Source organism: Bombus terrestris, chromosome 4 (genome assembly GCF_910591885.1).
Source record: "Bombus terrestris chromosome 4, iyBomTerr1.2, whole genome shotgun sequence".
Lineage (NCBI taxonomy): Eukaryota > Metazoa > Arthropoda > Insecta > Hymenoptera > Apidae > Bombus > Bombus terrestris.
Genome location: NC_063272.1, coordinates 17,980,725 through 18,007,938, shown reverse-complemented (window position 1 = coordinate 18,007,938; position 27,214 = coordinate 17,980,725). Strand labels below are relative to the sequence as shown.

Below are 27,214 nucleotides of genomic sequence, written 5' to 3'. Positions count from 1 at the left end.
AGTCACGGAATTCGTCTTTATCGCGTTTGCTCGGGTTATATCGTCGGTTTAGAAACATTCTATAGAATTCGCACGATCGTTGTTCCGTCTAAGTTACGCAACGATAGAATACTTTTTCATTTTGACTCTTACGCAAATTCAATTTTATCGTTAAAATCAAGAAGCCAAAAAGCAACGAATTTCAAATACGCGTCTCGTTAGTGATTCGAAGATGTCCAGTAAACGATAAATATCATCGCTTGTCGGAAAACATACTCTTGAAAATCGCTTCGCTTGAAATATCCTTTCGAATTTTTATACTTATTCCTAGAATTCAAATTCTCTCTATCGTCGCATCCTCGCTTTGTCATTATTAATTCGTAATTGGTCAAGTCGCTTCTAACGCTTTTCCATGTTTCGTACGATATTTTCACGCGATATCAGCTTCCAAAGTTTCACTCTGTCGCGATTCTAGAATCTGTGTGGCCCGATCTGGCTCTTATTTCAGCGGGCAAAAATACGCTGTTAAAGTTTTAAGAAAACTTTGGCGTAAAATCGAAGGATCGAGAAGCACGATCGAATCGGTAAGACGCGAGTCACGTAAAATAGCGAGCACGCGTTATTAAAGTTATTCCGTTACTGTGAAAGCTACCCTTACTATCGGAGTGGAATCGAATATCAATTAACGGATAATCGTTTCGAACATCGGTCGTCGAACAAAGTTTACTCGCGAACGTTTCTCAACGAACTTTGAGCAGCAGAATACAGAAACAGAGATATTTACCATCTGCTGCTAAGTACGTTCCAACCGATCGGTTTCCATGGTCGACGTCTGACCAGCACCGGATTCGATATCCGACGATATCCCCTTCGGGATTCACCGCGAACAACACAGTGATTCTCGTTCGATAGTCTAATACATCGTAGGTCGGGGCGCGTCGTACCGACGTATGCGCTATGATTTTCGACACGGTCGTATTTTATCATAGTCTAAGGTATTACGCAACGTTTATTTTGATGTTCGAAGCAGTCTTTCGTGGAACGAGCAAATCGTTCGATCTACGCCTTTAACCCTTAACCTTTGAAACGTTAAAGCTTTCGAAACTTAAACTTGTTTTTTCTCCGATACCTGTTTCAACTGCGTGTTATTTATTCAGTATAATACCTCGCCGTAGGTAAGAGCCAGTCGCGCTAAATCCTTAAAGTCGTGCATATTTAACGTTTCGAAAAGTCTTTCTTCCTCTTCCGCTGCTCCAAACCTAATACGTAACATTTGTCTTCGATACCTATGTTGGTAATTGATTTTCATCGTTTCGCGATCGATCATAGAAATCATTTAACCGTTACAACGAGTATTTTCTACATCTTTTCATATTACCTATATTATATAGACAGCGAGCTGTACGAGCGTTAAGAAAATTAGAACGCGATCTTTGTCGACGTATTCTTCGTGAAATTCGACGCGAGCGTATGTTGCTGTTGTAATGGATCGACGTTGTTACGGAGATTGTCATAGACCTCCCTAAACAACGATAAAATATCTTTTGTTGTGTATGGAAACTGCGTACGAAGAGGTTTCAGGTGACTTGGCAAGTAGATAATGTCTCAGGTAACCAAGAAGCTTTTGTCATCTTTCTTGTAACAGGAAAAAAGCCGCGAAAGAGGTAGAAAAAGCTTCATCCTCGTGTAAAGAATCATCTTTTGTCCGTTCGTGCAATACCTATATCTCTGAACAGACTTTTTATATTCCGAAAAACGAAATCACTCAATATCTCTGTTCTCTATTTTGTCATTCGGAGTTTATACCCACGATCGATCCGTCTCTTTGACGAATTTTGTCTAATTTACGTAGATAAATACATTTTATCGTAGAATATTTCTCCTTAATCGTAAACACGGTTGAAACGATAAATGGAAGAAAAGACGAATGTACGTGTCATCTTATATTAGTCTCGTAAAAAATCAACTCAAAGTATCGAAAATCGATAACGTACGCGATACGCGACGTACATTTGAAAGAGATAAAAAATGAAACTGAAATGTTTCGGGTGCTACGATATCGACGACGACGACGACGACGACGACGAAGGCATCGCGGCATTGTGAAAATAATGAAATGGCACGTGTCCAAAAGATCTACCGAACGTCCATCGAAAGTACGTACCGAGAGACCAGCTTGCAGAACTGGCTGACAGCCAATTCCTGTTCACCTGATATGTCCATACTGTAAACGTTTAAATAATGCTGTTACACGACAAATATCGAGTCCACTTTGAGGCGGAAGGCAACCGGAGATCGCGTTGGATCGGGACAATGCTTTTAGGAAGAGACGCGTAAATGTCAGAGAGATATACGTACGAGGTTACCGGATCCACGTGTTGCGTGTCTGTTGCTTTCTCCGCTAAACCCTGGCGAAATCCGTATCAGCGCGCAACGCTTACGATCGGACAATATCAATTAAAGAGAATATAAGTTATCGATATACGAAATGCTTCGCTATGCCTTATTAGTCGGTTCGTCGCGTACACGCTGATACAATCGAGCAAGCAGATACGTATAAAAATGCGGTCACCTATTTAAAAGTTTAATCGAATTTTTTTGCGAATATCTTTGAAGCGGTTGTTAAGAACGTTGGTCTTGGCAACGTGCATCAAGCTCGTCAAAATCGACCAGGTGTACCATTTTCCATATACGTATACATACATCTATGTACGTAATTATGGAATTTTTAGATATTCCTTTCGCGATACCGTACTTGTCTGTAATTTTGTCTGATTCGTCAATTTTTTAAATCGAGCGCAACCCCCGTCCCCCAGACTCCGATGGAGAGATACGGACAAGTATCTTTATGGTTATGACGTATCGTTGCAACAATTATTTGCAGTTAATTTTCCGATTAACCGAAAATTTTCACCGCAGATCTTAAAAATCGTTTGAAACGTTTCGTTTTAAAAAATCGTTTAACGGATGCGTAACGCATACGGTTAACTTGTTTATAAATTCGTGTATGGTTTATGTAAAGAAAGAGGCGTGACATTTGGTAAGGAAATTCGGTATTCGCGCGGATTTACTAGAGACGATGTGCCTGCAGCAAAATCCAATTACAGTATGTCGGCATCGATTATCTCATTAACCGCTATGTCTGTGTACTATTAGGTGATATATAAACTGTGTCGATATCAGTCATCGATGAACAGGAAAATGCAATCAGAACGCTGGATGCGCAAAATTAACAATTTCATGGCAATTAATCTGAGTGTGTTTTAATCCGAAGTATCGAAAATCGTTGTCGGTTTCGTAATAATAAAACGAACATTTTTCCTCGTCAAATCATAATAAAATAACGAATATCAAAATAACTTTGTATAATTTTCCATGTATTTACATTCGCCATCTATTACCAGAAAATGCATAGTTTGAATGTAGGATATCTTACGTACGTGCGTATACACACGTATTTCTCCTGCTTTACTTACGATCATTTTGGATTTTCAACTTTCGCAACATTATCGGATAACGTATTTGCGATTCTTCGGCTTTCGATCGTATCGTTAGCAAGTACGAGCGTTTGGTTTCGACGTTTCCTCGACGTTCCGGCCCTCTTCTTCAGGACAGATGCGAAAAGTTCAGTTTCGTGTTACCCAACGTACTAATAACACGGTTGAAATTTAGAGAATTACGAATATGTCGGCTGTAGAGTTTTTTGGAAGAAACTAGACGAATAAAATCGATTATAGTTGGCGAAAGTTTCGATCGTAGGTTTTTAATATTAGCTACTTGGTGATAAATATCGTCGTTCGTGAAATCAATTATATACAGAAGTTTTCCAACGGGAAAATTGTGCGACACCTCTTTTTGAAAATTGTATTACCAGCTAGTTCAATTGAATTCCCGTCAGACGTGTACTTAGTTACGTGGACAAGGTTCGTAACAGAAGCGAAGCTGACAAGTAACTGTTTGATGGGCTAACATGGCTTTGCGAGCGTCTTGTTCCTAAAGACCAACCAAATATCAGCTTGTCCTTGATGCTGCGAACTATGATTTAAGTTCTCTATATTTATAGCTTTTGTACGATAAACGTGGAAAATTGTTCGATCGTGGTAACATACGTGTTTTCAAATGTATTGGTATACCTGTAAAAGTTGACAAGTCGACATTCGATCGATAAAATTGCTCCCAAGACTTACCAGAGATTTATACGTTATTACGTTAATATCCGGTCAAAACGTCAAACACAGTACTAGAAAACTTATACCTTGAGCGTTATCGTATTTAACGCAATCCTACGTATTTATCTTCCGATTCGCTATAGTATCCGGACTGCAAAGTGTTTCTTCCGTACTTGCCCTCCTATATCGGATCGTCGAAGCTGAAAACGAGGGCCATTTTCCTCGAAAATAAAACAAATAAAACAGAAAGCAAATCTGTACTCACGGTTCAGATGTACACAGAGTAAATCGTACGATCGCCGGAGAATAGTAAATTTGAAAAAGGGTCCCGTCAAAATCCACGAAGACGTCGCGCATCAACGGATCGAGCAAAATTTTTTACGCCTTATTTCCGTAAAAAACGACCCTCGTTTTCAGCTTCAGCGACCTTAAAGATCCCCCAAAGAGCGTCGTTCTAGTATAGCAGAACTTCTATTTTCTATGAAGAGTTAAGTGCACATACTTTATGTATCTGACACCACATACGCGAGAAATCTTGCCACGTAATTACGTTTCTTTCTTACATTATCGAAGGATTAACGTGGAAACATCGAGTCGCATTGTTTAACATTTTATGTCTCCTAAACTATTGTATTTGATACGAGCTATTTATACCTATATACCTATCATATATTATACCTATTATAATTACATATGCTTGCAAGATGTAAAGATATAAAGATACAAATTATATAAAAAAAATTATAGATGCACGCGTATATCCGTGAATGTTATTTTGTTTATTTTTCGCTGAAAATCGATATCTAGGAATAATTTATTACGAAATAATCGTTTATATATGTATCTTGCGAAATTTATTCCTAGTTTCTCAATTTATAGACTCCTATACATTAAGTCGTCGCGTTATGTATATTCGTTCCGCCTCTTTTCCTCGTTTGATGGTGTAACATGGTTTTCCCGAGCCGGGTTTTTCCTTCACGCTCGCAAATGTTACGTATCGTTTTAAAAGTTTCGTCTCGGCAATCATTTTCAACGATTTATCGCGATCGGCGTACCCTGGTATTTGTTGTACAGTTTTAAAACGTTTAAAAAAATAAAGAACAACTTTGTTGTACGCGTTACGCTTTTCTACTGCTGAAAAAGCAAAAACACGCTGCAAAATTCCGAGAGTCGTGTAATAAATATAGAAACGGAATGACTTTATGCTACATCCACGTTAGCTACGTGGCTGATGGAGTTGGTAACGAACCGAAAAACCACCGTTGTTGACCGGTTGTGGTCAAAAGAACGTTTAAAATTGGAATTTGCATACAAGTATCGGTATCTAACTGTGTGCCAGATACTTTTCACCGTGCTAGTAACGATATACGTATATTACGATCATTCGTTGCACTTGCAAAATGGTATTTTATTTCTTCTTACATTTATTTTATTTGTACGTTGATCGATCTTCTGAAATGGATATTATTTGTTGGTACAGGATAGGTATGGGCGAGCGGAGTTAACGCACGAACATGACTTCGATCGGTCAACATCATCGATAATAATCGTGGATAGATTTTTTAACGCATACAGCGGTACGACTGCTCGTCTCTATAAATTATCGTAGAAGGAAATTGCAAAGTGCTGCGCGGTAGACTGGTTGGCCAGGCGATCGTACATAGTTAGCTACCGCTCGTTCGTGGAACAATTTTGTCATAAAGTAGCTTCTCTTGGGAAACATCCTGTAAACTTCGCCACAGTCGTGTCACGGTCGTCGACGATCCTGACATTCGATATAGCATTAGAGTAAAACGAACGCAAATTTTTACCTTTTCGTTCTAACCAGTTTTTCGTTACTACAATGTACGTAGACGAAGTTTACGTCATTTTATATATTTTATTTACCGACTCTTCGTGGTTCTTTGAATTTATGATCATTGGTTTATCAACTTCGAAGTAAGTAAAAGTTTATATCGAGGAGAGAATGCTTTTCGGTCGAGGAACCTCTGATCGATGGTGTCGAGTATTCGGTCAAAGAGCATCAGCGTGCTACTCGACTCTGCTTTCGATGAAACTATCGGTCGTTGGTTAATTTGTAATTTATGACGTACAACTATAATCGAAACGTAGTTGAAACATAAAGCCACATTCGAGAGCTGTGGTCCGTATAGCGAAATCGTTAGATCTACGGACAGATTATAATGCAGCGATTGCTATTGAACCGGTTTCGGAGAGGACCAAATTAGCTATCGAGGTTTGCTCTTCGAATTAGAAATCTATTTGCATATCTATGTTCGGTGTGCGGTATCGGCAAATGTATTACAAACATATTACAAATATATTACAAGTTTTAGCGATCATAATGATTCTCAGGGTAAACGGTCGATCGAGACACCGATTTTTATAAAACAGTCGGTCGAATTATCGTCAGTCGTTGGAAGCAACGTTCAACGATCGGCCCAACAAATACCCCGGCACTTTGATAGATTTATGGTAACGGTAAACGAACGTTAGCGAGTTTTCTAATTAATGGCAAATTAACGACTAGAAGCGGTACTCGATAGCCTTTCCCGAGATCAACGAATCATAAACGTAAATTCTGCTTAAAATGCCATCTTTTTGCACGTATCTTTTTACAACGAAATTACGATTCATAGATTTACCTGTTTGAGATAAACAGTCGGTAGCCTTTATATCGGCGAAAGAAGAATCTCCTTTATACGTGTAACGATAAAATTAGTACGACATCGAGCGGCCAAACAAAATAGCGAGAAATTGAAAATTATAAAATTAAACGATCCGAGGATAAAAAGCTTTTCAAGCGACAAAAAAAGTACGCAACCACGGACGACCAAGTCACGTTGTATCGCGTACCGGGTTGTCGCGTATTGTTTTTAAAAATCAGTTTCATCGCGTTACGATAATCGACGCCATACGCAGCTGTAACTGCGATAAGAAACGAAATAATTGGAAATTTTCTCTCTCGTAAATTCGCGATGGAATCGCGTCTCTCGACAAAGAGAAGCGATCGTTCGGATACTTTTAAACGGCAGCGTATGTTTCTCCGAAATAGTCGAGCGTTCCGTTCGTCTTTCGATCCTTGTCCAATAATAACATACTGGCGAATTATCGATTATTATTATTATTATTATTATTATTACAACCCCGAAGAGAAAGTAATTCACGCCGTGCAATCGTAACTTTGCGGTAAGATAAAATCTAACGAATGGCATTAGCCGGTCAGATTAAAACTCGACAGAAACGTTTCATATACCGCGAGGTAATACTTTTGAAAACTGTAAGGAAGGAAGTCGGACCACGTAATCTATATAAGTTTGAGATTGGAATCCGAGTTTTCTTTTGCCGGACTGCTGCACTAACAAATTGAGCTATCCACGATATCGACAGATGCCTTTCGGTAATTCGAACATGACAAAAGGTATTTCTGAACTTTAATGGAAAAATTAGTCTACACTTGGTACAACGATCGTACAACGTAAAATACCTGCAGAGTTTCCTACGAAACGCTAGCATATTCGAAGACTAAAAACGAAGACTAAGAACGTTATGCCGGTGAATCTTAAAAATATTGATTTCTATATTTATAGGATCTGATTTAATCGGTAACGTTAACCTTTCGATTTTATTAAATCTAAATTTGTACCTTGAAAGTATTTTTTACGTTTCTATGTTTACGTTTTCTACGTTAATTTATACGAAATAACGATATAACGAAAATTCAGCGTATCCGGAGCACCAAAAAGTTAATACGCATTTATACCGGTAAAATGAATAGAAAGTAATATTTACTTGGAAGTACGAAATAAATAAAACACCGAGTACAGTGAAATAAAACAGAAACGACTTGTATGCGCGTATTATCGTTTCATTTCGTCAGAAAAATTTCTGAGAATGTTTCATCGTTTCCATCATACCTATTTATGTATATATATATATGTATAGTAGACATTTATCAATCGCAAACGATAAAACTCACGTTCTAGCTATTATGTAAATTTGGATTATTACGTGTGTGGCGTAAGCTGATAAATTACTTGCTACTTACAGTTTCGTACTGAAAGTTTCGATTACATCGCGAAAGCCAAGTTTGATATCGACCACTGTATCCTTGATCTTCCAATACCTAAACTACCGACTGGATTTATCGAAACTAGTTTTACCTATTAAACTGGTTAATCCAATTAAACGGCTATATGTATATTTGTGAATGCCAACGACAACGGTTCTTCCTATAATTATCGCTATAAATTCGTTTCTTTTGATTTTTTCTTGCTGTTATTCGGGGCCAATCCAATTATAATTTAAATTAGCTGTCCCCGATTAGATAAAACACGTTACGCCGATGAAAATATATTTCTTAGTTTTAGGATTCATTGACGGAGTTGACGGATTTATTTGTCGGTAGGTCGACAATTTTCATTGGAAAAGAGATGCGAATATCAGTGTAGAGTACCTACGGATTAGTTTGGCTTATTATGGCGCGTAGGTAGCAGAGCCACAAAGTCCGTAGATCCGTTGATCGTGTTTTTCCAAAGAGGCTCGAGTTAGTTTAGAGATGCGATTTGAAAGTTAATCGCAAATTCCACTACACCCGTTGGCTTTACGAGCTTTACGGGTTAATATGTCCTTTCGAAGATACCATAGATTTTTTCGAAATCGACGCGATCAATGGTTCGATTTGGAGTGCCGTTTCATTTTACGACACAACCTGGCGAGACTCGTTATCTACACCCTCGGTAAACGACAGATGTGTCGTAAAGTCTTGACGAGGGATAGCAGCAATTCGAGGACAGCTTCCTCTCGGACCTAGACTTTCCATTGACTCGCAACTGCCACCTTTCTAATCTCTTAGCTACGATATTCGACGTTCCACGCATCCGACTTCCAACTACTCAAGTTGGAGTTGCCTGTTCCTCGAAATTGCCCATAAATCGATGGTATACGTCGATTCGAGCCGCTCTAGAGTCGTCTTGCCCCATTTTAATGAAATTTGGTGGAACGAAAGCACGAATGCTCCAAGAACGCGCCAAAAATAGTCGTTCGATCGTACTCGTTGTATTTTGTATCGGAAACTCGAATATACGTGTCCTTTGAATGTTTTTTCGCGAACGTAATTGCCACTTAATAATTTCATTCGACTTATTCGTTTCGATCGGGGAAGGAGACGGGTCGTGTTCTTTTTTCAAATAGCTCGATGAATTTAAAATCACGAGATAATTCATTTAAAAAGCGCACTTCCACTCCTGGCCGCGCCCTCTTCGCGAGATTAAAAGAGTCGCGACGCTCGAGTTTTCGAGCCTGAAAACGCGGCTCTTTGAAAATATTGCCAAAAGAGAAATCATCGTCGGTGCTCTCGAAATAATTTCCGATGCAGAATGAAAGTACTTGAAACGTCGGCTTAAATTTTCATTCGATTACGTCCAATGCGTTTCATTCGACGCCGCGGCGGAGCAATAGCTGGGATTTACGTTGCCTGCATTCGATGCTTCTACTTTATGCATAAGTAGGACGAAGATATAAATTATGCATAAGTTGTTGGCACGATAAGCAACTGCAGGGGAAGTACATTGGAAATAGTCAATAAAATATTAATTATTTACTTAGTATCCTACTTAACTTGGTAATTCTATAGCGAACGCTTCGTTCAAATCGAATCGCGTTAAATAAAGTAAATCCGACTTTACGATAAATAGAATCTTAATTATAACAAGAGGTAGTCGACAGCACGTGTACTACATTGAGATATATACGAAACAAATGTTTTTTATAGCTATATAGACCGATACAAAATCTCGAACAAAAATAAATCGAAAACATAAAACGAGGTTCTTTTATTGGAAATTTCGTTTTTTAGAAAATTGGTTGCGAGAAACTACCGAGCACGTGCACACGACCGAATTTTACCTTGGCCTTTATCTATAGGATCGTATAGAATCAACCGTGCGCTCTGAATATAACGAAAATATTGACAAACGATACAAAAGGTCGACGAATATTTTCCTATACTTGAAATACAAAGATATCGAAGAGAATTCATGGACACTCTATTCGACGATTCTTAATTAAGATAATCAAAGGCGTTACTTTGAAATTTTCCAACTATGTACGCGTTTGCCACGTGTTTGCGTAGATCGTCGTGACGCCACGGTTCGAACCAAAGAATAAAATCAAATATATTTCGATTCTACGTAACCTTCGCTAGCGAAGCACGTAGGACCGTTGAAAAATATCGTGAAAACTGCATACTTTCGAACGAAAAGTTTCGCCTTTCGTGCAAATTTCGTTACAAAATTATCCGTACTTAGGCCATCAGGGTTAAAGATCAAACTTTGCGGTAACACGCTCCGAAGCATGAAAAACGAAACTTTTCGATGATCGCTAAATTCTGTACGATATCTTTGATATCGTACTTGAAAGAACTCGTTTAAAAGATACGTCCGAACGACGCTCGAACTCTTTATTTCAGCCCTCGGCGTCTCGAGTCGATGTTTCGACGACCGGGACATTCGTAGTTTTCGCCTCGATTGATTATACGACCTCGGTATTATCCCCCGATGCGACGCTATGTCGGCTATGCGTATCTACGAGCATTAAGATGCGCGTATAGCAGACGTATTTCAAATCGTGTTCTCGATTATGCCACCGAAAGCAGCGTAGTTTGGCATTGATTTTCTGGATAAATGCACCGTGATAAAACTAATACACCGGGATACAGGTTGAAATCTTGCTGTTCCAAACACGATCAACCAACGACGTTCCATTCGCAATTTAGGTAATTTGCGTGTACAGGATCGATATCGACGATCGTCGATCAATTCCTCGTGAGAAAGTACATCGAAAGAGTAAAATTCTCGTTACATTTTCTCGTGTCGGTTCTGGCGCGAAGAAACGAAATATATATATATAAATTCGACACCTTTGTTCGAATCTTTATTCGACGAGAAAATTACGACGTTGGCGAGATATAAAATTTGTTAAGAAAGATAACGTCGTTTAAGAAGGATTTTACATACCCAATTATATCAACGATATTTATATTCCGTTCGTCGATAAAAATGTTACTATACAGGACATGCTAAACCGTGAACTTACATTAGCGAAAAAACGAGATAAATCTGATTCAGTCGCGTATTATAACGTATGCACAGAGTGTTCCATCGAAAAATAAATCGTTTAAACGTTGCTCCGCTGGAATTTTACTCTATATTACGAACTATTTTCGAATGGTTTCGAACGAAACGAGCTGTATCCTGGTGTTTGCATAAAATCTTTAATAGTCGTTCGATTTAACTCTAAAATATCCTTGCGTGGAAATTTAAAGTCCCTCATTTTTCAAACAAGCAAGACGTTGTTCCTGCGGAAACTATTCGTTCTCTTAAGTCCTAGACTTTAAACTTTAAAGTTTCGTGAAAGTTAAAACGATAAGAAAACCGTTTATACTTGAATTAGTTGCGAAAGCGTTAGTTGGATTTTCCTGCCGACTAGTGTTCGAAATTTTCCTAGCTGGGATCGATGTTCATAAAACGTTCGAGTATAGCAAGATATTACTGTAAAAATGTATACGTATACGTAGTTGGATGAAACTCCAATCGTATAATTAACATCATGGTAACGTTATACGAGTAACAATACGTACGCGTATCTGCTATTAAATATTTATATTTGTACATGGAAGTTTTTATTTACGGCGCTTAACTCTTCGTATTAAATTTTACTACAAATGTCGTACGATCGAATTATAATAAGGTTTAAGTCTGATAAGGTTTGGCGTTCAAAATATCGTCAAAGTTCGATACGTTTGAAAACAAAGTTACAGCAACGTTAGAAATTAACACGGTGGTTTAACGGAACGTTTTTGATTTAAGTACTATGGTTATCGAGAAGATACGCATACGCAAGGAGGGACCATACGCGTGTATATATGATCGGATGCGACGAAACGCGCAGTAGGAAAGTGATATTAGAAACGGAAGAGAAGGGGACACGCGAAAGGCAAACAAAATAGAAGCACCGAGTGTTCGTACGTATCTCGTAGTTGATCGATTAAAACGACAACTCCAAAAAGCAGAGCCGAGATATCTCTTTTACAGACTGTCGAAACAATTTCAACGAAACACGAAACGAATTTCTCGAATTTACCTATACGCGGCAGTTCTTTCAGTTTATTAAATACAGCGAATAAAGTATTATTTCCGCGTATTCTTATTGCTCTTATTGAAAAACTCGAATAACGCAAGCAACGCGATTGCTTCTGCTTTTGTTTCTGTTTCGATCAACTGCTTACCGTGTTGTTAGTTGCTCGAAGCGAAATTTCGTTAAGGATACGGCAAAAGCGACGAACGAAGGAGTTACGACGTGAAAAAGAAAAAAAGTATGGTTTAAATGAAAATATTGCGAGATAAACGGTCGTTTTCCGAATTATACTAACATTTATAAGCTAAATATCCTAACGTGCTTTTTATAAATAGACAAAATTCCCTAAAAGGCTGGCTATTTTCGCAAATAAAATAAACGATACGCTTATGTTTTTTCAAAATAGATTTCACTTTATTTTATTTTTTCATTTTTATTATATTTTGCCACGTTTTACGCGAAAGTGCGATCGTAAAACGTGACCAAAACATTTCCAGTTCATATACGTGTATTTTAATGAAATAGTCGATGGTTTGGAAAATCAGATATCTTAAAGCAACGTTTATCGATATCGTAAAAATTTTAATGCCAAACTCTTTGCGAGTACCTTGGTTGGCTTAGTTTAAACAAGACGAATAAACGAGACGAACGTTCTAAGTTGGAATCGAAACGCAAATGCGATCAAATTGAATTACGACGCAAGCACGAGAGAAATTGGAGAAAATTCGACGAGTGAAATGGTTCGAAGCGATCGTTTTTAAAAGCATAAAAAACGAAATCGTCGAATTCATTCGCGCGATAACACGTTTTGGTTGGTGAAATTTCAAATTGACTATATCGACTATGATCGTACTATGATGTAAAAATGGACGAGAAAGTAGGAAAAAGTTTCTCGCGAAGGTGAAATAAGAAACAAGAAATGTTACTTGGTTGGAACGGAAGGCGTCTTCGGCAGCCAAGTAGAACAAATTGCGTTATGTCAGACTTCTGATACGGTAACTCTGTTCAAAGCGCACGAGCCTTACGGGTACGTGAGCAAGCATCGCTGTCCGTGTGCATCAAGCTACGAGTCTGTCAAATAATTATTCACATGAATATGTATACGCGAGCGTGTTGACGATGCCAGCTTCGCTCTATCCGTACGATAATTATAAGATAAATACGTATGCGTTATCAAAGTTGCTTTATCGAGAAATATTTGTCGCATCGCCAACGCCCAACCAAATAGTACGATCGCGTGTTAAAGTATACGCGTCAAAATGGCTTACATAACGATATTATAAAACGTTCATCCATCTTATCCATTTCGAATCTCGTGGCTAGCGATAAATAAATTCCCCACCAGCGATAAGGCTATCGTTGAAAGTAATTTATTTATCCGTATTATTTAATGCAGTTTAAGAAAAGAAAAACGGAGAAAGATCTTTTGACTAGCAACGAGTATTTGCATGCGTCCTTGTCTCTCTCTCTCTCGTTCTCTTCTTTCTCTACTTCTGTTGACGCGGCGCGTCGGCTCGCTCGATATCTGCATATGTGCGTTTGAAACGCTTGTCATGTGCAGATCTCGAATACGTACGTGCATCGCATTTTCCATATCGCGAGATCGTAAAAAAAAAAGCACAACGAGTATCTGATTAATCCGTGAACGCTCTCGGTGTACAAGCCGCATTTGCATCTTCTCTCGAATCAACGAATTGCCCGGCTTATCCCTTCAAATTGAACGCCGAACATTACGAACAAGGCCAGTTGTTGTTAGTTTTCACCTCGGTCGCGTATAATCGCCTCGGAGACTTTTTTTACACGTTCGCTCGAAATTATCGGCTTATTAGTTACTAGCAGCCACTAGAGATACGCGCTTTGTTCTTAATCCGATCGAATTAATCCTGAAAAAAGGATATTTAAAGCAAGATAAGCGTATATAATAAAACTTTGAAATAATTTTTCTCCGCCGCGTCGTAAAGCGAAATATCGATTAAAACGCAACTTTTTTTTACATTTCGCTTTGTATCTCTTAGAAACTATCCGTCACGCGTGGAAAACTTTCAGTAGAAAATCGTAGCTAATGAAATTTAAGAAAGTAAGTACCAAATTTCGCATTGAGCGTCCGCTTCCCGAAAGACCTATATTTCGATATTCGAGTGAAAAGATCTTTCGTTGAAACGCTCTTGGCTAAAATACAGCGATAATCGTTTTTGCTTAGTTGTAAAATGCAATAACTTTCGCGTTTTTCATCCTACCGTAATGGAATTTGTTTCTATCGATTTCTCTAGGATGGATCGCCTTCGAAAAATCGTCAACGTTAAACCGTTAAAAATTTCGAGACGCGATCGTTTTGCTATTAGTTACTCGTATTACGTGTATGTAGATTTTTCGTGTGTCGCGTCGATCGTACATACAGAGAGAAAGAATGGAAAAACTTTTATAAAGCGTTGTACCTCTTTCGCAGCGGGCGGTCGGAGAATGTTCAGAGACCGCGAGGAAATTGTAACTAATGGAAAAAGTCACGCTATCTCGGCGACTACGGCACGTAGAAAGACAATTTTATTTTTTCAATTTGGAGTTACTCGAAAAAAGGAAAGATGGATAACGTCTATTTCCTCGTTCGACGTTATTTAGCGGCTGAAAATAAGATAATCAGATTCCGCAAAAACGCTTCTGTCGTTAATTTGTTTCTGAAAAAAAGTTAATCCGGCTGGACTAACTGCAAGGACTGTCGCGTTCTGTTCTCGAACAGCAAACTCTGTGATTAGATATACAGAGTGTCTCAGGGTTTAACGACTAAACTTTGTCAGTGTATTCTACGAATGTAATCGAGCGAACGATGTTATACGTATAAACATGGGCCATTTAACGATAAAACTTTATTCAAAAATTACGTTTGATAAACACGTGTAATACAAAGGGATCGATCGAGGATTTACAGTCGCCACGAGACAACAGTAGGCCTCAGATACGAAACTTACAGCGATATTATAATAATACGAATCCGTTGTTATATTTCGTTGAACCGTTTGTTATATTTCGCGTTTGAAAATGACTATTTCTTTTTTCGAGCGAGCATTTGAACCCTTAATACGGATTTATTTCTGCTTGCACAGATATAAATACCTGTCTATTTGTATATACGCAAGTATACGTATAAATACGTGACATGTTACGTATTTCCCTTTAATTTTACCTTTATCTTTGCCTTTCCATTTATCTCTTTTAAAAATTACGTTAACCGATTACTCGATGAAAAAACTAAAATTCGTTCGAAGCAAAGAATAAGAAAACGTAATGGTTAAATAAAAATTCCATCGGACGTAAGAATCGAATCAGTTAAGAAGTCTTGGAAGTAGCTCGAAAACGTAGCAAAGTATACGAATGCGCAACGATTCGATGCAAATTCGCAAATAAATAAAAAAGAGTGGAAATTGCTCGAAGCAATTTTTAATATGATAATTAGCGAAGGAAGCGCGCGAGTGACGGAAGAGCGAGATGGAGGGTATGTGTAATGTGTAAGCAGGTCGATGTCAGATGCAGGGAAGCGCTTAAGTGCCGTACCAAGCTTGAAACGAACGTCTTGATCTTGATGCGCAAGACGACATTTAATTACGGAGACGAGAAATTGCAAAATGTAATAAGAATGGAAATGCGCTGCCGCACCTTTGTGATTTAACAAAGACGATGCGTGAATTCGAAGGAGACATAGGAGACCGCAGGTTTCTTTAACCTTTTCGATAAATCGAAGGAACTATATATTCAAGAATTTGTATTTGACAAATGTCCATGCTTCGAATATATTGTAATTTATCGAGTAGCGTTTATCGAAGTCGATCAAAGTTTAGTCGATAATCGGTATAAAAATCGATAAATATTTCGTTTTTCCGAACCCTGGGTTCATCAAGCTCGAAGTATATATTATACATACTGGAAGGGAAATTCGAAGCAAGGATATCGCGTGGATATGTATAATGATACGCGCGAACTTAAAAAAAAGGGCGATGTTTAAGTTTCGCGTACACATTTACTTTCTTATTTCGTCGTTTCAAATGCGTTATCAAGTTATTTCGAAATTTTTTAATTATTCTCGTACCGTAGTCCGTTTATAACGCGCGCAACAAATATTCCTACGTGGATCATCTACGCAAAGTTCGTCTACGTGGCTCTAATATACCGTCGAAAGTATTTACTTTCGAGAAATTGAAATTATTCCCCGTGTTTCAAATACGGTGAAAGTTTTTAAAGAATTTCTAGCATAAACAAATATCACTCTACGATGTATATATATCATAATTTCATCAAATATCTTTGTTCTTTCAAAAACATAAACAAACGCGTTTCCAAAGCTTGCCTCCTAAATGATTTAACACGTGGAAGCATTCGCTTTAATATTTACACGACACGAACGTTTCGCGTATTATTTAAATCGTTAAAAGCACGATCTTTGGTTTATTTCTGTTCTAAATAGTCTTCATCTTCCTTCGCTGTCCACATATTTTGAACAAAATCATTTCCTGACTTTACCAAAGAAATGGATGTATCTGTTATTCGTACGATTCGATCGTAATAAATTACACGCTGCAATATTTTCTCTTGTATTTATCCATTTGCAGTTTTACGCGGCAAAGAATCATCGTTTCTTTCTTTCGAATCTTTTCTCGTGTGTTCGTTTCTTGGTAAAACCGACCTCTGATCAACCTATATTTCACATTCACGATATTCGCGTAGAATTTTTCATAAAGAATAGAGAGAACAAAGAAATCCAATTAATTTGCCTTCGCGAGCTTCGAAGATCTCGATCTTTTTGATTTATGGTTCCATCGGTTCCACTAAGATGTTCAGCGTTCCGTGAGTGATTTATAACGATAATTGTACAGCGTTTACCGTAAAGTGGCGGTAACTTTACGTACAGCTATTATTTTTAAAACAGTAAACGTTTAAAAAGTAGATTGGAAAATTTACCTTTGGTTCGCAAAAATATTATTATTCGCGTACACCAAGAGTTATTATGTTTGTAATCTTGCTATAGAAGATATAACTCGTTTATCGTCTTGTCGTCTTTCTGTATTTTCGTTCGTTATCTTTCTATAGCTTTAGACTGCTTCGTGCCGAAATAACGCGCGTAATTCCTTTGAAGATGAACGTTTTCGATGAAAACGATCTTCGTAATGCTAGAAACACATATTTAGCTACTTGCGTGTCATTTTGGTTTTCTGTTCTTCCGAAATCTGATCGAGCGAGCGACGAAGGTAAAAATTGGTTGGAAATAAATTAGAGAAACGTGGCGGGGACGAAGCGAAACGTCGATGTCTAATTGGCGCAGTTTTTCCAACGTTTACTGTCCCTTTCTATCTTTACGTTTAATCTTTGAAACATATACCTACATACATAGCTAAAGATACGAAAATGTAAATGATTTTCGTTGCTTTTATTTATATGTAAATAAGTTAGTTGCAGAAACTTTAATACGTCTTATAGACACCTGTTTATACCTGTTTTGTATAAACAGTATAATAAGATAAACTTTACAGTGCTTGTATTTCAACGCCATTCGGATAATTGGAAAGTATTTTCACGTAATTAACACAAAAATTGTAAATAAAATGTTGGAAAAAGCCTAGGAAAATAGATGATATAAACATTAAGCGAACGTCATCCAACGCGATAGATAACGCAATGACGACAATTTACGTAATTTTCTGTTTCATCGAGTGGATAAATTAATGCATATGTCGAGTTTAATAATATAGGACTCGATGAGGTGCAAAGTTGGATTAACAACAAAGGTTAATAATATAGCGGACGCTTTAAATAATTTGTAACGGTATGTTTGCTTCGCGTTAATAATTTCTCTGCCTTAGACAAAGAAGCGTTACAAAATATTTCAACTTCTTTTTCGGTATCTCTTAAATCTATCATCTTGTTTCGCTAAATACGTTCTAAGGTTCGTTATTTTCACGCGATGCAAAGAAATATAAATAGTTGTACAATAATAGTTATACAAACGCTTTGTCGAAAAGCTCGTTATCGAAAAACTGAAACAGAGTTCTTATAAGACGTGCCACGTATACGTGTCTCGCTATACGGAATAATCGCGTCAAGCGCATCCACGGGTTTAGCAAGCATAATCTCCAAGTCGGATTCACGATTATATTCGTACACGGACAAGGTTCTCCAAGACAGTATGTCATTGTCTAAGATCGTCGGATATCTTACGCGAATTCTCCTCGTTCTCGTTTCCACAAACTCGATGCTTACGTGCCTTAGCGAGAGAAAATGCACGGATCGGATTGTACTCGCTTCGAGAGCATCCATCGATATCGATAGGCGTTTGAACTTTTCCGATGGTTGGATTTGAGGTCGTTTTTACGCAAACACATTTTCATTTTTTACGTATTCATTTTTTTTCCTTTAAATTCATCGTCAAATGGTATCTTTCTTTTGGTTAATCATAGTACAGTAAAGTAAAAGTATTAGGGATTTTGTCGCTAACGTTGACAAGAGCTTCACTGCAGAGTGTGTCTCTGCGATTAACGAAAACAGTTTAAACTCGTAGATAAGCGCGAGATGTCGATGATGGTAATCAAACGAAGTAAATTAGTATCGCCGATGAATCTTGAATCTAGTATCTGAAACGAATCGATTAATCGGAACTGTCAAATTACTAATGTAAAGTAAAACGAGCAGATGCAGTTTTTCCTTTCGGAATTTTCTTCCTTTTATACGTTCGTATCCATTTCTCGTTCCGGTTTACCTTCTACGTGCCTTCCCTTTCTGATCCGTTACGCTCGTTATGGATAAATCTGCGTATGAAATTCAAATTGCTAGACGTCTGCGCATTTTCTTAGAATACGAAAGATACCGGAAACGTGATCCTTTTGCGAATCCTCGAAGAAATTAGTTCTGGCCGAAAAGGGAGGGTCGTAAGACGGTATTCCGCGGCAGGATGCTCTTTAACGATACGACCGCCCAATATGACCGGACTAAAAGTCTAAAGCGTTAAATCGGATTATAACGATACAAAGGGAGATCGAACGTTATTCGTATAATCGAGAATATGATAAAAAAAAAGCACCGAGTAACGAAGCGATAAAGCGGAATCAAAGATTTATCGATCCGGAGATTCGCAGAGATTTCTAAACTATTTACATCCTAGTTATATACAAATATATAATAATTTTTGTTTTATACGTATTTTACACGCCCTAACAATCATATAGCTATATACGAATGAATTATTTTATCGTCGAGTCAGATACCGTATTTTATTATCAAAATTGTACTCTCCGACTCGGTCACTGTGCTCTTCGCTTTTTAAACACGTACGCGTATACGTTGTTTTTGCCGAACAGCTTCGTATCTGATGCAGCTCCTACGACCACGAAACTCGATTTTCGTATAAACGTTTCATTGGGACGACTACGGAGCTTACGTCGGAAGGGAGAGATTTCGCGAAAGAGAAACGGCGGAAAACGAAACGAACACTGGTGGAATAATCTTGGCTGGAATTTCAGAGAACGGATGAAAAAGGGAAGTGGTCGATGCGCGGAATTATAATAGAAGGAAACAGAATTTTTCGCGGTAAACGAATGAAAAATAAAACGAAGCAAGAAGGAATCCTTTCGGTGTTTGCAATTTGAAGCGAACGTTCCCGTGTCTGCGATTATCGGACGTCCGATGATATATTGGATCGGGACCCTGAGTATTAAAATTATCAATTATCGTATGTAAAATTCCATTGTAACTTTTGCACACCTTCAACGAGTCGCGGCGCTATTTTATAGCTGCTGCGAAAATAGCAATCGAGCATCGACAGACGTAAACGAGTTTAAAATTCTCGTGTCTCGCGTAAAATTGGAATTTATACGGGCATATATTAAATTGTAACGAATTTAGCTGATCGTGTCGCGTCGAACGCTTGTTTTGCTTAGGCTTTCAACTCGAAATTGTCCGATCGGTGTTTCGTCTCGTCATAGTCGTATTCGGAATATTCAACTTTTATTCGATCAACGCGCCAATTACATATCGTTGACGTAACGTTAATCGCGATCAACGAACGCTCGTTAAACTTAAACAAACAATAAAAAGGAGAAACGACTATTCGGCAAATACAGAAATATTTAACAAGTTTTTGTCGCGAGAAGTGGCATTTGACGTCTCGTTGTCGATCCTTTCCACGAAGACGGTATTTTTTTAATGGTTTCGGCAAAGTTGCGCGTTCGTGCGATGCCGAGATTTCATTACGACGGAAGTCGCTATAAATGTAAATGCCTTTCAATTCTACCGACAGCAGAAGCTGCAAAACTTCGAATCTCACCACGTCGCCGTAAGTTTACGCGCTCTCGCTCCCCTCGATCATTTGCAGAATTTTCACCGCAGTAAAAATAAATTTATGTCTGCAGACGGATCTAACTGCACTTCGAAGGTACGTACAAGCGTGCACGAGTTCCCTAGAGAATTGTCGGCTATTTATTTTCTATGTGGCCAAAAATCTATAGAATGTAGATAATCTAGGAAAATATAAAAAATTGAAAAGTTGAAAGAAATCTCTACTTAGATTCCATTCTTCTAACTCGGTCCATAAACCTACGAATTTATGTGAAAATCCACAGTCTCTCGATAAGTAAATATCTAAGATACAAAGAATAAAAGACACGGATAATTATTTACTGTACACGTAGAAACATAAATAATCGTATCGATCTTTTTTTCTTTGGTTGTTTTACTTTCGCCAGAATAATTTACCAAAATGGTAATAACGAGTCTCTTTTCTCGTGTCACGATACACGTATTTATTAACATCGAATACCGGCGGAATAATCGCACGAATTATCGCTGATACTTCGATACGTACATTGAATGAAATTCGTACGAAGGCAAATTACATATACATATACATATATATAGTAACGTATAATCGGTATCCATCGCACAGGTGTCGTATACGCGCGAAAGAAGGCCGAGGTTACACGGATTCGGTTGGAAATATTCATTTTCTAGTAAGCTTCTCTTTTTTCCCGTGTCTGGCACACGCGCGCATATACGCGCGTATATAAACGTTTGACTCGTCGTACAAAATTCACGTCTGTTTGTTCTCGGTGAGACGTCATTTTGTAAGAACGAGTGGACACGCGTCATCTTTGTCTTTGATGTCGAAGTGATTCTCGCTTCTAGGAAAACTCTACATCTTCTCTAGTGTTTGGTTTTCTTAGCCCTGGAAGCCATCGAGTATTGTTTAGCTCTAAATCAATTTGAAGGGCCTCTCATCCTCATAGCCTTTTCTAGGAACGTGCCATGGACAGACGGTGGCCCATCGCTTCGAAGCTCGAATCGTAAAGTAACCGTAAGCTGCCAGTGTGCGGATCTGCGCTATACCGTACTTATTACTTAAATATATTTCTTATTATACGCGTGCCTCTCTATTCTATTCCGAGATAAACCTCGACAGTTGATAACAGCGTATTTTTAGTTTCGACAAAGTAAGCTAGATAGAGTATTAAATATAACAGTCTCTCTCGCGAAATATTTCATTAACGCTGTAATGAGAATTTCGAAACGTTCCGTACAACGTGCGCGATATATTGGTAAAAGATATTTGGAAACGTTGGAACGCTTTTGAATCGCGAAAAGAAACATTTTTGTATCTGTCTGTATCTGAAACGTTAGCCGGTGGAGGTCAGAAGCTCGAATATCTTACTTGTTTTTTCTATATTTCTTCCTATCGTGAAACTAATATACCGAAGAAAAAAACAATTTTTGTTTACTCGAAGTCTCAAAAATAGCGAATGTTCCATCCAGAATCGAAAATTTGCAGACCACTATTTTTAGTTCAGAATACGTGTATTTCAGTTTTAGAGTAACCACGAGCAAGTAGCATAAATAGAATAACTTTACGATAGTCGAGCAACAGCCCGAACTTTTGAAATCTTAAACGTCATAGAAAATCATTTTCTTGTATTTGTAGATACTCTGGTATCTGCTCGTTTCGTGATTCGCGGAATCTAAATATAAATAATTTCTTCGTTATCGAAAAGCGAGTAGATAAATTTTTACGCTTTCGGTGTACGTATTACGCTAGTTTTTTCTTTTTTATTCGGATTATCATAGGTATACTATATGAAATCTTGTCTTCGATGCAGTTCGGTTTTCCCATGTTGCTGATGCAACGTGTTCTTATAAAAGCTTACGTAAGTCGATATATCGTATCGAGTTGTCAAGTTTTAATAAACCCTTAGCGTTACAAGCCCGCCTGCTCGTCCGAAATGACCATTGAAGCTACGCGTTACGAAACTGTTGATAAGCATCAAAGTTCGCCGAAGAAAGTACATACGCAGAGAGTGGTGGGGTTTCGCCACTTGGATTCCCAGGTTCGACGCTCGGCGCTGTTAACGCGAGAATTTAGCATTTGTCGTGGTTAACGTTGCTACGTTCAACGTTGTTCGGGGTTTCCGGGTGTATACGGCAAGTTTTGCCGATATCGTGACTCGAGCTCGACATCTCGCGCATCGATATCTCTTGCCTGCAGAAAGAACTGCCGTCCTGCCACTTATGCGCTGCACGGTACATCCGACAGTGAAACGCGTCGTTCCGCCTATAGACAATTCGATACAGGGTTCGCCCTAAACTCAAAGATTATCCACAGCACGGCAAACTGCACGACAAACTGCGAACCTTGTAACGCAGACAAAAGAATCTTTTACAGGTAAATTTAACTATTCGATTTCACGTACTTCGAATCAGACTTTATCGGGTCGTGCCTTGTACAGTTTCGTGGCCGCCTAGGAACGAAAAACTCTCCGATGATCTTATAACGCGAATTACGTGACGTACGATACGGAATTCGATATCGGTAACGAGCATGTGGTAAACAAGTAACGAGTATCGTCGGATGCGTAAGATGTGACGCGCGGACTACTCGGATGAAATTCAAAGCCGCAAATCAGCGGTAGCCAGCTGTAGTAACGAACCAAAGCAATTGCAGATTGCAACCCACCTAAGCAATAAGGTCATTCCGCTTCGTTTCGTACCGATTGCTTCCCTATTCCATTCGATATTTAACCGCTAAACCCATTTCCATTTTTCTCTCCTTGAACAATGCCGCCTCGTCGCGTCGCGTCGCGTCGCCTTTGCTTTCTTTTTTCGTTACCGTTAATTCCTCTGCTTTTTTTTTCTCTGTTGGCCCTTTTCGTCCAACGCGTCTACGTTCCTGCAGCTACCTCTTCGTTCATTTTCCTCGACTGCCACGATTTAAGCTGTCTATCCGCCTATCTATATATCGAAGCTAATTTAAGAAATCAATTAAACCGGTTCCTGGTTAATGGCATCGAACAACGCGTCTTGACGCTTTGAACTGCTTTAAACTTTCTCTCGCAAAGTGGAGCCTCCAAATCCATCCAGCTATCACCGGTGTGTACGATAATTGAAATTCCATTTCTAGTCGATTCGCTCGAGCAACGATCGCAACAATTCGCGAAACGCATAGCCCGATATTAGAGAGAAGCTTTTCTCGTTTTAATTTTTAACTCGACTTTCACCGACTTTAAAAGTCAATCATCGTCGAATGTATTAAATCCGATCCGTTATTAAACGAACAGTTTGATCTTGTACTTGATATCGTATTTCAACGTTATTTTCTTCCAGTTGTTAGCAAAATTGACAGCGAGGTGATAGCGTTTGACGCGTTTCGGTAGTTGTACTCTCGATTACTTCAAAGCGTCATCTATATTTTAATATGTTGCGATATCGTTCCAACGAAATATATATATATTTAAATATATCGCGTTACCGTGGAACACACACACGTATAAGCTTAATAAGTAAGCTTATAGGGTAAGTCAGATATAAAACGTTCAAACGTTCGATTATTTTCCATCGTTGCTGTTTTTTTACGCACGAATGTTGAAAATGCTTGTTACCGCGACTATCTATCGACGCGATCGATACAGGTCGAAGTTAAACATCGCCTATTATCGTTTTCGGCGATTCGGCAGAAGACTAGGTTGGACGCGAAACCTGAATATACCGAAATCAATATGGAAGACAGATTCGATTATCGATCCCGCTCGAAAGATAGAATTTTACTCTTCGCACAGTTTTCCGCTTCTGCGAATTTAAAATATTTTCGTAGCTCGCCAATTTTTCTCGATGCACGACGAGCGTTGCGTTTGCACAGTTCCTTTCCGCGATACGAAACGAAAAGTCACTTTAGATCGAATTACGAATTTCGCTTGTATCGATAAAAGTAAAGAATTCGATTAAAATGTAAATTACGTATTACATATTACATAGAACGGAACTGTGCGAAATAAACGCAAATGTGTAAATTTAAAGGATAAAATTTAAAATAATTAGCGATTAATCGAATTAAGCGGTACTTCCGACACAGAAATACGGAGAATGAAAAATTAAAGGTATCGCGTTTGACGACCACCGTTTCTTTCGTATTTACTTTATCGAGTTAGAGGGTTCGTTCGATATACAAGATCCGCGTACTCGTACGAAACGTAAGATTTATCGGATTTCATGCGGTTTGATACGGATTTAATACAAATTAGGTACGTAGAACGTAGAATGTTATTTTAAAGCTCCGTCGAGTTCGTCGTGCAAAAATTCCAATCCCCCTTTCTTTATCGAAATTGAGATAATTTGATTTTTATCGGTCGGATGTTAAATTTTTGAGCTAATAGTCGGAGCAAAGTCCGTGGTTCCATACGCTCTTGCGGCAAATATTATATATTCGACGAAATTCGCGATAATTTGTTAATTCGAAAGAATGGCGTTTTCGTTCTTCTATTTTCTGTCGCTTCGTCCGTGGTATTTTATTTATCTCGTTTATCGATCACAATTTTCATGGCTATTCGCTTCAACCCCACACCTTGGCCAAGCAATTAGCTGAAATTTACGAGCCTCGGTTGCTTCGACTTTTCAACCAGCCGACGTATATTTATCGTTTGAATTAAAATTACACGTCGTCGCTTTGTAGATTTCGTACTTTGCCTGTAACCAATTTCCATCTTTGTTTCGTAATGCACGATACTTTCGGAAATTTGTGACTCTGTTAAACGAATCTAGTAATTTATCGTAAGATAGAAAATGGGTCGTCGTTGTTTCTAATAGATCGCATGCCATACGTACGTGGTATAATACACGAAGTAACAGCGTCGATACTTTCAAGACTTTAAATTAATCGTTTATTTTTGTTGCTGTTGCAGTTGCTGTTGCAGTTGGAGTTATTTACAGTCGCGCACGAATATGTTAACGTGAGTAACGACTCTTTCTCTTCCATCTTATTAAATCTTACCATCCCTTTTAGCCGGCAATTATAGCTGTCGTTTCAAAGTAAACGTTCCATTAAGATCTCGAGGAACGAGGAAGCGAGTAATCCCTTTTATCATATTAACGACTCGTTGTGACCTATTCCTCGACTATTAGAGAGTCAAGAACGTTTTTCATCGAATTGCTTATTTGATCAAATACATACGATCGATCGTTGTTTAACTCGCAAAGACTATACACAAGTAAAATCTTCGTAAATACAAGAAAAGTAATAGAATATGTGTCTACTATCCGTAAACTTTGGTAATTTGATGTTGCGCGTCCATATCGAAGAAACAAAAGACGAATTTCTGCGTCGAAAACACGGCCGGAACAAAATAACAGCATTAGCCTGGTTATTGAAAAGTTTTCGTTCGAAACTGTCGTTGTCGATAATTAGGCGGCCGATCGACGAAAATTCGCGGAATAACGTAATTGTTGGGTCGAGGGCCGCAAATTTCACGATCGGCATTATAGGAGGAAATTGTGCAAGTAAACGGAACAAGCTGGGTGCCCGAACATTCGTCTCGAAGCCGCGCAACGATCGATTTTCGAATTTGCGGTTTTTGGCCGAGTTTAATGGAATTGCATCAAAAACAGTGGGAAATTCCAAACTGTACGAGCGGTATTCCCCCTCTATACCATCGAAGGAACCAGAAATTTTCCAGATCCAACCGGAAATTATGAATGGCTATCGCGTCACATCGTTCGATATTTCCGATATACTAACGCCACATATTCTTCGTTGATAAATTCGATACGCTGCGCGATATATATCCGTCTGTCGATCTTTTACGTTTTCTTAGTTTTCCGAAGAAGATCAAAGTCGAATTTCTACCGTATACCGTCAACGACTGATCTCTTTTTGCTTATTGAACAACGTTAGTAATTAACGATACGACGAAAGAGCAGAACTCGAGGAAAAATTTACCTCGCCTATTAAGTATTATAACGAGTACCGTGTCTTGGATATTTCATATTTTTCCGCGTATCGCGCGCATTCTGTGCGTTGTTATACCGACTTTGAGAAAGAAGAAAGTATCTCGTTCTATGACTATGTATATTTTCTTTCTTTCCTCTTTTTTAAATCCATCGGACGTCTCCGTTATGAAATACGAACGATCTTTAAATTCGTAAGATTTAATAACATTTTTCACTTATTTATCGTTTCTTATTTTCATTTACGATGTACCATGTTCGGTACGTTTGTACGTTACGTTCGGCGCTATACGTATATGCGGGTAAAACGTTCGATGTCAAATCGCGCGCGGTATATGATATACTATGCATTATGGCACGCTTACGCAACAACCGTATAGTTTTTGTTTTTTTTTTTTTTTTTTTTTTTTTTATTACTTTTCAGCGAGCGTTGGAACTTTTAGCAGCAGAGTTACATTTGTACAACGATGAATTCCCTTTTCACGCGCTGCGCGTTTCATCGCACAATGATCACAGTAGGATGTTGTTCGTTTGGGCATAGTAGTTTCGCTTGAAAACGCTTCCACGCAAACAAGAGCGTATGAACTTTGTTGCGCTTCGATTTAAGGCCATGAAACGAACAATTTGCAAGTGTGCACTTTTCGCTTCAATTTTGCGTAGCTACGTCATGAAAGGCGCACGCTATTTATAAC

At 38.4% G+C, this 27,214-nt stretch overlaps 1 protein-coding gene across 4 annotated transcripts in view; it reads left to right on the top strand.

The window, feature by feature from the left end:
* LOC100649725 (1-phosphatidylinositol 4,5-bisphosphate phosphodiesterase epsilon-1) overlaps positions 1-27,214 on the top strand; it is a 128,729-nt gene that overhangs the window by 11,574 nt on the left and 89,941 nt on the right. For 3 of the 4 annotated variants that reach the window (XM_048405260.1, XM_048405257.1, XM_048405258.1), the window contains exon 2: positions 25,481-25,528. The exons of the other annotated variant lie outside the window; for it this stretch is intronic. The gene's annotated coding sequence lies outside the window, so the exon portion shown is untranslated. The remainder of the gene's footprint in view (positions 1-25,480; positions 25,529-27,214) is intronic. 4 annotated transcript variants of the gene reach the window in all.